This window comes from Camellia sinensis, chromosome 5 (genome assembly GCF_055761805.1).
Source record: "Camellia sinensis isolate YWXY chromosome 5, ASM5576180v1, whole genome shotgun sequence".
In the NCBI taxonomy this organism is placed as follows: Eukaryota; Viridiplantae; Streptophyta; class Magnoliopsida; order Ericales; family Theaceae; genus Camellia; species Camellia sinensis.
Window position 1 is genome coordinate 19,446,083 of NC_138965.1, and position 11,473 is coordinate 19,457,555.

Genomic DNA, 11,473 nt, shown 5'->3' on the forward strand with positions numbered 1-11,473 from the left:
TCATATTTTAGCCAAATAACTAAAAAATTACTAAATTAGTCTGTTCCCAAACCAGGCCTTAATCAGCAAAGTGAATTCAACGTCTTTTGTCACTTTACTTTGGGGATATTATTCTTTTCTTCTTCTTCTTCTTTTTTTTCTTTTTAAACAAAGTAGATAAAGAAACTTTGATCCTCACTGGACAACAATACATATTCTATTATATAAATCTTAAACCTTTGTCACACTTTTTATTTTTTTTCAAAGTATCCCTGATAACTGTTCAAATCGATCTCTATAACTTATCGCCTCATGTAATTGCTAAATCGAACTCACATCAAATTTTGAAACTTCTTAAAGTTTTAACAACACACCCATCACACTACTAGAGAAATGTACAGGAAATTCTACTTACATCACTAACTTAACTCCTTACATCCTTAAAATTTATTTATTTATTTTTTATTTTATAATTTCTATAATTCCTTTATTACCTTTATCCCCAACATTTCTCGTTCTCCTTACACCCAAAACCTAAAAACCCTAACCCCAATTGTCCCCCACCATCAGTTCCAACCACCATCTTCATCGCCACAGTCACCACTCTCTTCTTCTTCGGCCACCAATAATTGCCACTATCGCTGACAACCCCTCTACTTCTTTTTCTACCTCCACGTCAAACCCCACCGTCGAGGTGTAGGGTATATGAAAAACCTAAGTAATTCGTGATTCAGATCAAGACTAATTGCAACGATTCCCAAACAATTAAAACTTACAATCTAAATCATCTACTACATACGAAAGTGATTTAAATTGTTGCTTCAAAATCAATAAATTCACACAACCGATTTTTACGTGAAAAAATCACAATTGGAGCACCTCCAATTGTGATTTAAAAACCACGGGTGAAACGCTACTAATCAATCCACTATGAAATAAAGAAAGAATACAAATATACCAAAACAAATTACCCAAACGCAATCAATTTGTCTTTAACAATCTGTATCTCTTTTACCACCGCCTTTGTCTCGAAATTGATTAGCTTGATGTTGAATCCACAAGATCCATATCGAATCAACGACCATGCACAGCTTTGAACTCCTCGTGAATCTCCAGATTCCACCAAAGAAGAACACTCTTGTATTTGAATAATCAATCAACTCTTTGATGTATACTTGTCAAACTATGAATTTAACACTCAAACAAACATCAAAGAAAACTATCAAAGTTGCTCTAGAAGAAAACCCTAATGCCCTCAAATAAGATCTGGAAGCCGTATCCTAAAACTTAACTGAACCGTAGCTTTTATAGCAAACAGATCCGCAATCCCCGCTCGAGTGCAGGACATGCCGCTCGAGTGCAGGACATGCCGCTCGAGCAAGTCACTAAAATGCATGTGACTAAACAAGGTATATGCTCGAGCGCTGGAACTATGCTTGAGCGTAAAAACACACCTCCCAGTATTTTTGCAGACAAGCCAAACTTTTGAGAGTGTGAAAACTTCGCTCGAGCGCAGCTTTCCCTGCTTGAGCGGGATGACCAAAAACCAAGGAAAAATACAACTCAATAAATCCAAGCTTGTTTATGGAATTGGCAACAAATAAGGACCTAACAATCTCCCCCTTTATCAATTCCCGAACAAAACTTTCTAATAATTTTTCGTAACAAACACACGTACTAGACACCCTAACTAACACACTCAAACTGCTTCAAACCAACCCTTTTGACACACCATTTACCAGATCACCTGTTGAAACAACACACAAACCAAAACTATGGAAATAGGATAGTAAGACAAACAGAAAGAAATAAGCCAAATGTATCCAAATCTATATATTCCAAGATATCCAATTATCTATGCCAAAAGACAAGCCAAAGAGTATGTGTGTGTCTAGCATTATCCAAACCAAAGTGTGTGTGTGTCTAGCATTATCCAAAAATATCCACCAACACAAGCCAAATAGCTACTCCTCCTTTTTGTCTAGGAGACAACATAAAGAAAGAACAAGAGCAGGCTCACTTATGTGCGTGGAACCGCTCGAGCCAAGAATGTGGCGCTTGAGCACAAAAACCTGCTCTCAAAATCTCGCGCACTCTGCAAAACAACTGGATGAGTGAAATATCCTCTCGAGCGCGATAGTGACCGCTCAAACGGGGTAGAAAAAACAACAGGTTCAAGAAAACACCCTTCTGAGCAGTTACCTCACACTATCAAGTGGGACCTGAAACAAAAGGGAATTAGCACAATGGCAGGAATGTGACGCTAAGATGAGATAATCCACATACCATGAAACTCGCAACCGCGCATGTTGGACAATATCATGAGCAAATCAGGTAAACATAGATCAATGAGCATAAGCTACATAGGAATACACAACTCAAAGACAAACATGAGAGCTCACATAATGAATGTGTGTGTGTGTAATCCTTGAAAGGCCATAGAGCTAGAGTTAATCCTAGTAGTGATCGGATGGATGGACCTCTGACAAAAGTATCTAAACATTATTGAGAAAAGTCAAACCACTAGACATCAAAGGGTATTTGTTGAGTAAAAGCGGAGGCTCCCCCTCAATCAATAAGTCCTTTTTTTTTTTTTTAGATTTTAGATTTTTGACTTTTCTTGCTTGTAGGCACTCACTGGTGGCATGCACGCTCAAGAGTATGGAGACCAAACCAGAGAAGCATGAAAACAACAAGGATGGCCTGGTTGGTGCCTTTGAGGTAGCATTTTCCTAATGCCCAGACTACAAAGAAGTGAGGGAGAAGTCGTGGAAGTGAAACAAGATGATGGATGGTTAAGCGACTCAACATCACCTATGATATGCCAGTATATGTCAATTCCTCTAGCAAAGTATAAGAGACAATGTTAGAAGACCATAGAGAGAACCGATCGCTTATGTGGAAACTCCTACAACAGTTTATCTCAAGAATGTGTATAGAATGAGATCATGAAGTCAATGAACATGAGTATTCAAAATGAGCTATGAACAAAGATAAATGAAATCTTGCAAGCAACATGAGAGGCGTTTATTAAGTCTAAGCGCAAAGATGACAAGAATCAATGGTAATGAGATTATAATATCCAAACACATAAACAACCATACAGTAACACCCGTTTATGTAACAAGACACACTTTAGTTATTGAGCACTACACCCAAGGTCTTTCTAAGGAACACAAACCTAAGAAGATCAAGAGATTTTGTAAAAATATTAACTTTTTGATGCTCAGTAGATACATGTTCAAGAACAACAAAGCCATATTTAACTAACTCTCGAATGAATTAATGACGAATGTCAATATGTTTGGTGCGAGAGTGTTGGGCAGGATTTTTAGAGATGCTTATGGCACTTGTATTATCACAGAAAATGGTGAGAGTGTCCTGGTCTATACCATATTCATGAAGCATTTGCTTCATCCATAACATTTGTGCACAACAACTTCCTATAACAATGTACTCAGCCTTAGTCGTCGAAAGAGAGATGGCATTTTGCTTTTTGCTATGCCAGGCAACCAAATTATTCCCAAGGTAAAACGCCTTCCAGATGTGCTCTTATAATCATCAGCACACCCTGCCCAGTCGGCATTAGAAAAACTAGTGATTTCAGCTGTAGTGTCAATCGAGAACCAAATTCCATACCCCAATGTCCCATTAACATACTTAATGATGCGTTTGACCGCAAGAAGATGAGACTCTTAAGGATAGGCTTGGTAACGAGCACAAGTACCTACATTAAATACAATGTCAAGACGACTGGCTGTGAGGTACAAAAGACTCTCAATTATACTCCTATAAAGGGTATGATCAACATCAGTACTAGAAGAATCTTTGGAAAGGTGAAGGCTAGTGCTCATGGGAGTGCGAGCATGTTTGGCTAACTTTAGACCGAACTTAGACACAAGGTTTTTGGCATACTTGGTCTGACAGACAAACATACTAGAAGGTAACTGTTTAATTTGAACACCCAAGAAATAAGACAACTCCCCCATTATGCTCATCTCAAACTCATGTGTCATGTAATTTGAGAAATATTTTACTAGAGAATCAGAAGTGGATCCAAACACAATATCATCAATATAAATCTAAGCAACAAATGTAACAACTCGAAAATTTTAGTTGTCCCTTAAATTTTATATTAGTATTATTTAATTATAAAAAAAATATAATTTTATGTATGATTAGTTAAGCATAAAAAACAAAGAAAAAAAAAGAAAGAGATCAATGATAAGGGAGCCGTGGATAAGCATACAATTAAGTGAATTAAGTAGAGAGGCCACATGGTGTGGCTATGTGTCATCCAAACTTGCTGAGCAAGTTGTACATCTAGTATATAAGGAGGAGTGGGCTGTGAACAAGAACAAGGAGAAACAAACAGAGAATGGGGAAGAAAATATTGGAAGTAAAGAAGGTCCTTGATAGTGGAAAAAAAGAGTGAAGTATTAAAGTTAAGGTGGGTTATATTATACCTTGAGTTACCATAATATATTTTACGTATGTTTTGAGTTATCATAATTTATTTTACATAAATTGTATTTTTAATTACGTTATTTATTTTATGAACCTTATTTTATATATTAAGGAAAACCCATGGGTATAACTGTTTATTAAAATGTGTTTTGAATAATTATTTTATAAGTATCACCATGGGAGTTCCATGCTTTGGGGGACTTAAATAACTATTGGCCCCTTGATTAATCACTTTGTAACCCTCTGTCTGTCATGGATCCATTGACACTTTGATTTCTGGTATGGAGCAAAGTGCTGGACGGAGCTAAGCGCTACACTATTGTGGGAGCCACTTCTAGAGTTTGTACGAGCCATCTTTTGAGTCCATACATCCGTTTTGTTCTGTACCGTAGTTATGATTTCTGGTGTGGAGCAAAGTGTTGTACGAAGCTAAGTGTTACACTATAGTAGGAGCCACCTCTAGAGTTCGTACGAGCCACCTCTTGAGTCCATACATCTGTTCTGTTCCGTTCTGTACCGTGGTTATGATTATTTTGTTTATATGATTTATGTATTATATGTCAAATAATCTCTGTATTATATATTATGCTTTGTTTAGTTAATAACTATCCATGGTGATTTTATACCATCATGCTCTCAGTATAATATTTCTCACTTTGCCATGTGCTTATAGTTGTTTACCAATTTTCAGGAAATAATGTAATTCAGAAGTGGCTTTTGGAGAGTCTTAGACGCGAGGGTATAGAATAGACACACACAACACTTTTATAGTATTTATAATTCTATTCTTCATATATAAATATCGGCCTTTTTAGTTAATAAATTTTGTTATAATAATAGAAGTTCCAATGATTATTTTGGTACCCTCACTTAAATATTTTTCCGCTCACGTTTAGTAATTTGTTTAAGGATTAGCCGGAGGTAACTTCAGTTACTGGCTATCACGATACTTAACCCTTAGGTATGGGGAGCGGGTCGTGAAAACAAGTATATGAGATTTAGTATGTTTCACAAACAAGGTCTTGTCCACACTACCCCTTTGAAAATCATTATCAAGTAGAAAGGTAGTAAGTCTATCATACCAAGCTCGAGGGGCTTGTTTTAACTCATATAACGTATTGTCTAACTTGTAGACATGGTTTTGACATTTTAGGTCCTTAAACCCTTTCGGTTGCTCAACATAAGCCTCTTCTTTCAAGTACCCATTCAGAAAGGCTCTTTTCACATCTATTTGAAATAATTTGAACCCTAGAAAGCATGCAACACCAAGTAAAATATGAATAGATTCGAGACGTGCAACAGGGGCAAACGTCTCATCATAGTCAACACCCTTTACTTGTGTATACCCTTGAGCAACCAACCTGGCTTTATTTCTAACCATTGTACCATTCTTATCATATTTATTTTTAAAGATCCACTTGGTACCTATCACATTCATGTCTCTAGGTCTGGGGATAAAAGTCCAAACTTGTTACGTTCAAATTGATCTAATTCTTTATGCATAGCATTAACCTAACTATCATCTAGTAAGGCCTCTCTTACATTTTTAAGTTCAATTAACGAAGCATAGCACATATGAGATACCTTTTCCAGAATTTGTTTTCGGGTCTTCATTCGGTCTGAGACACTTCCAATTGCCTGTTAAACTAGATGGTTCAGTTTTACCCTTGCTGATGGTTTTAACTCTGGACTAGAAGTGACTAGAGCATCAGAGATGGTGTCTTTTTGTGTACTCTTCGGACTCAAACTTAAGATTGAAGTTGGTGCTGGCTCACCTTCTTGGGCTTGACCCTATTCTTCTCCTTGACTTTGTGGTTCAATATCCAACATAGGAGACTCACCATTTTCTTCCTTATGAATAGATGGAGTAGGAGAACCTGTGTCATCTACAACCACATTGATTGATTCCATTAAACATAAAGTACGTAGGTTATAGACACGAAAAGCTCTAGTAATGGTTGAATACCCTAGAAAAATACCTTCCTCACTTTGGGAGTCAAATTTTCCCAAAGGCTCTTGATCTTTGAAAATATAACATTTACTCCCAAAAGTTTTGAAATATTTTACATTAGGTTTCAACCCTTTCCACAATTCATATGGAGTTTGTAAAGTGCCAGACCTTAAATACCCACGATTCATAACATAAACAGCGTTGTTTAAGGTTTTAGTCCAGAACTTAGGAGGAACATTCTTGCTAAAGAGCATAACCCTAGCCATCTCTTGAACTACCCTGTTTTTCCTCATAACAACTCCATTTTGCTGTGGAGTAATGGGTGCAGAAAACTCATGCTTAATTCTATGCATATCACAAAAATCTGAAAACGAGCTATTTTCAAATTCACAACCATATTCTTATGATACGCCCAATCGTAACACCCTGTTCATTTTGGATTTTAAGGACTAAGGACTGGAAACTATCAAACGTATCAGATTTTTCTCTTAAAAAATTAACCCATGAAAAACGAGTGTTATCATCAACAGTTAAAAAAATGTATCTTTTACTTCTAATGCTTTTAGTGCGAGTGGGTCCTATTAGATCCATATGAACAAGTTCAAGAGGATGTTTGGTTGTTAAGCTGTTCACCTTTTTATGCGGGGCACAAGTTTGCTTCCCAAGATGACATGGTCCACACACATGGTTCACATTCTTACCCATTTGGGTATTCCTCTCACAAGCTCTTTATTGGCTATCTTAGTTAGGTCTTTGAAATTCATGTGACCTAATCTTTGACGCCACATGTCAAGATTACTTATGATGGCTGAGTGGCAAGGGAGATCATTTATGCTAACAATCCCATAGTAATTATCATATGTGCGAACCCCATGCATGACAGTAATTCCCTTTTTATCTAAAATTTCACATTTATTTTTTGAAAATAATACTTCATGGTGGGAATCACACATTTAACTGATGCTCAAAAGATTTTCTTTAAGGCCATCAACAAGTAAGGCATTTTCGAGCTTGGGAAGACCAACTACACTTATGGAGCCCTTACCAATGACTCTAGAAGTGCCACCATCTCCAAAAGTAACAATTCCTCCTTCATATTTTTCAAGAGATATAAAGTAGGATTTGTCACCAGACATGTGACAAAAGCACCCACTATCAAGATACCACATGTGTGAATCATGTGCTTTCAGTGCAGTGTGAACAACAAAACAAGTTAAGTCACTCTTTCTCACCCATATCTTTTTAGTCTTAACAGAAGCAAGACTGGTAGTCTTGGTAACTGTTTTAGCGTTGTAAGCACCATTATGAATCTTGGTGTTCTGCCTAGACATGTAAGGTTGTCTCCTAACCCATGAAGTATTAGAATTTCTATTTTTTTGAGACATCTTACCAAACAACTCATAACAATAAGGACGAATGTGGCCATACCTACCACAATGATGACAAACAAAAATAGGTTTTACCTCCCTTTGGTTGATCTTACCTCCTTTAGGTTGATGAAGAGAGGGATTACCATGTTGAATCTTCGACTTTTCTTTTGTTTGAGTCTTAATGTCATGTGAAGTAGAGGCCTGTTCCTTTTGAACTGTTGCATTACCATAGCCTATCCCACTTTGTCACAACTCATCTGTTGAGACCCGAGGATGTCTTTTAGTGTCTTTGACCTTTTGTTCCACATAGCAATCATGGCTCTAGCATCTTTGAGTTGTTTCTCTTTTTGACCAACCATCTCTTCCAATGCAGCTTGTGACATCTCAAGGATTTCAATCTTCTCTTCATATGAAGCATAGATTTTCAGAATTTCATTCTTTTCGGTCTCACAAGATAGAAGTTTTCCACATTGATCTTGCTTGTCATTAGAGATCTTGATGACATCTTGTTTTGCTGTTACAATCTCTCCCTTTAGCTTAACATTCTCGCTTTTACATGCTTTGAGCTTGAAAGTCTGTTTGTCATTGATCTTGGACAAGTTCAGAGATTCATTATAAAGTTTTTCATAAGCTTGTTGTAGGTCATCACCATCAATCTCATCATTGTCTTCCGAGGTTTCATTATCTTTTTTTTGCTCCTCTTTCTTCTCAATCTCATCCAATCGAGCAACTAAAGCATGAAAGTTGATGAATGGTTGTGAAGATGACTTTTCTCTTTCATGGACTTGACTAAGAATGTCCTATGCATCTTTGGCCTTTGTGTAGTGACCAATCTGTTGTTGTTCTTCTACAAAAATTGCTTCACGGATTGTATTTAGAACTCTTTGATTACTCGAATTGCCAGCACTTTCAGCATCCTCTTCAATTACTTTCCAATCTTCAGGGTCATGAGCTCTAAGATACATCCTCATTCGTATCTTCCAGAATAGGTAATCACTCCTATCAAAGGTAGGAGCACGGTGCAGACTCTGACCACGAGCAAACTCAGTTGGCTTTAGAGATGGTCAAGTGACGGTAGACCAGAATGCCATGTAGGTACTATCTCTATCTTCACCAGATTAGGTTTATTTGGGTTCTTGCTCTAACCCGTTTTTATCATCCCAAGTAACAATATAGACTTTCTTTCAGTTCTTATGGACATTCAAGTGCAATATGACTAAACCCTTGACATTCATAACACTTGACACCTTGTCCCTTCACAGTCTTCTTCTTCGTTTTTGGAGCAACTTTAGGTGGAAAAGTTTTGAATTATCATTACCCTTATCTTTTGAACTAGAGTCCTTGAAATTAGGCTTCTTTTTCTTTAAATTTTTTTTAAACTGTTTGGTAAACATCGCTACATTTCAAACTCTAGATCAAACTCAACCTCAGGGGTCTTAGCAGTCTCATGAGCACAGCCACACTATCTTTTTATTTTTTCTTAGAAATCTGGTGGGCTTCATAAGTCTACAAGTTTTCAACCAACTGATCAAGCTTGAGGTTCTTAACATCCTGAGCCTCCTCACTAGCTATCATTTTTTATTAGAACCTCTCGGGTAATGACTTCAAAAATTTTCCAACAACCTTCGATTCAAGGGCTTTTTCATCGAGTGTGAAATAGGAATTCACGATGTTACTAAGTTTAGCATAAAAATCATCAAATGTGTCATCATCACACATAAAAAAAGTTTCAAAAGAGGAGGTGAGAGATTGAAGTTTTAATCTTTTAACAACAGTAATGCCCTTGTGAATAGTTTCAAGAATGTCCTAAGCCTCTTTTGCTACCTCACACATGCAAATTCGACGAAACTTTTTTGGTGTGACCAAGGAAAATAGGAAATTGAGAGCTTTACTATTCTAACTTGATTTTTGATAATCAATTGCGTCCCATCTATCGAGTGGTTTGGGGATATCAGCACTATCAATGGTGACAACAGGTTCACTCCACCCATAAATCACACAGTGCCAAACTTTCTCATCAATAGATTTTAAAAACACCCTCATACGAGCTTTCCAATAAGAATAGTTTATACCATCGAATAACAGAGGTCTATGGGTCGAGTTACCTTCGCGAATTGAATCCATATCACAAATCACACAAAATTACATTCCTATAGTTTTGATAAAAACAAAGAATGACCTGCTCTAATACCAATTGAAAAACCTAAGTGATTCGTGATTCATGATTCAGATCAAAACTAATTGCAACGATTCCCAAACAATTAAAACTTATAATCTAAATCATCTAGCACATACAAAAGTGATTTAGATTGTTGCTTCAAAATCAATAAATCGACACAACCGATTTTTACGTGGAAAAGCCACAATTGGAGCACTTTCAATTGTGATTAAAAAACTACAAGCGAAACGCCACTAATCAATCTACTATGAAATAAGAAAAGAATACAAATATACTAAAACAAATTACCCAAATGCAATCAATTTGTCTTCAACAATCTGTATAACTTTAACCACCGCCTTCGTCTCGGAATTGATCAACTTGATATTGAATCCACAATGTCCATGTCGAATCAACGACCACACATAGCTTTGAACTCCTTCGAATACTCCACGCTTGAATCTCCAGATTCCATCGAAGAAGAACACTCTTGTATTTGAATAATCAATCAACTCTTTGATGTATACTTGTTAAACTATGAGTTTAATACTTAAACAAACATCAAAGATATCAAAGTTGCTCCAAAAGAAAACCCTAATGCCCTCAAATAAGATCTGAAAGTTGTACCCTAAAACCTGATTGAACCGTAGTTTTTATAGCAAACAGATCCACGATCTCTACTTAAGCGCAGGACTTGGCGCTCGAGCGGTGTCACTAAAATACGTGTGACTAAATAGGTTATACGCTCGAGCGTTGGAACTTACGCTCGAGCATAAAAACACATCTCCTAGTATTTTTCCAGACAAGCCAAACTTTAAAGAGTATAAAAACTCCGCTTAAGCGCAGCTTTCCCCGCTCGAGCGGGATGACCAAAAACCAAGGAAAAATACAACTCAATAAATCCAAAGTTTGTTCATGGAATTGGCAACAAATAAGGACCTAACAGTATACATTTACACCAAAACTTCACGTTTCGTTCTCTGTTGTCTTGCACACAAAACTTCCTCTCTCTCTCTCTCTCTCTCTCTCTCTCTCTCTCTTTTAAGAAATCGAAAAAGAAGAAATTGTTAGCAATCAGTGAAAATGAGTCATGGAAGAGGAGGGGGTATGATCACCACATAGCGATCTTCTCTCCCGAAGGTTGTCTCTTCTAAGTTGGTAAGCCGTAAAAAATTTTGACATTTCAGTGCCTACTATTGTTTTTTAGAACTAGATTAGGGTAAAAACACTGTTTTTGGTTTGTAAAATGAGAGGGTTTTTGGATGAAACAAAGTATGCTTTCAAAGTTGTGAAATCATCTGGAATAACCTTGATTGGAGTTTGTGGGAAGGACTCTATCTACATTGTTACCTAGAAGAAAGTCTCGGTTCGTATACAATTGTTGTTTGTTGAAACTGTGATTCAACTTAGACTTGATCTAGGGTTTTGCATAGATTTTTATATATTGAAGAAAAGAAGAAAGTGAGGGAAAAAAAAGAGTTGCAGTGGCTAGATGTCGTAAGAAGGGTGGTCATCGACGAAGGTGGTGGTCCTAATGGTGGTGATGGT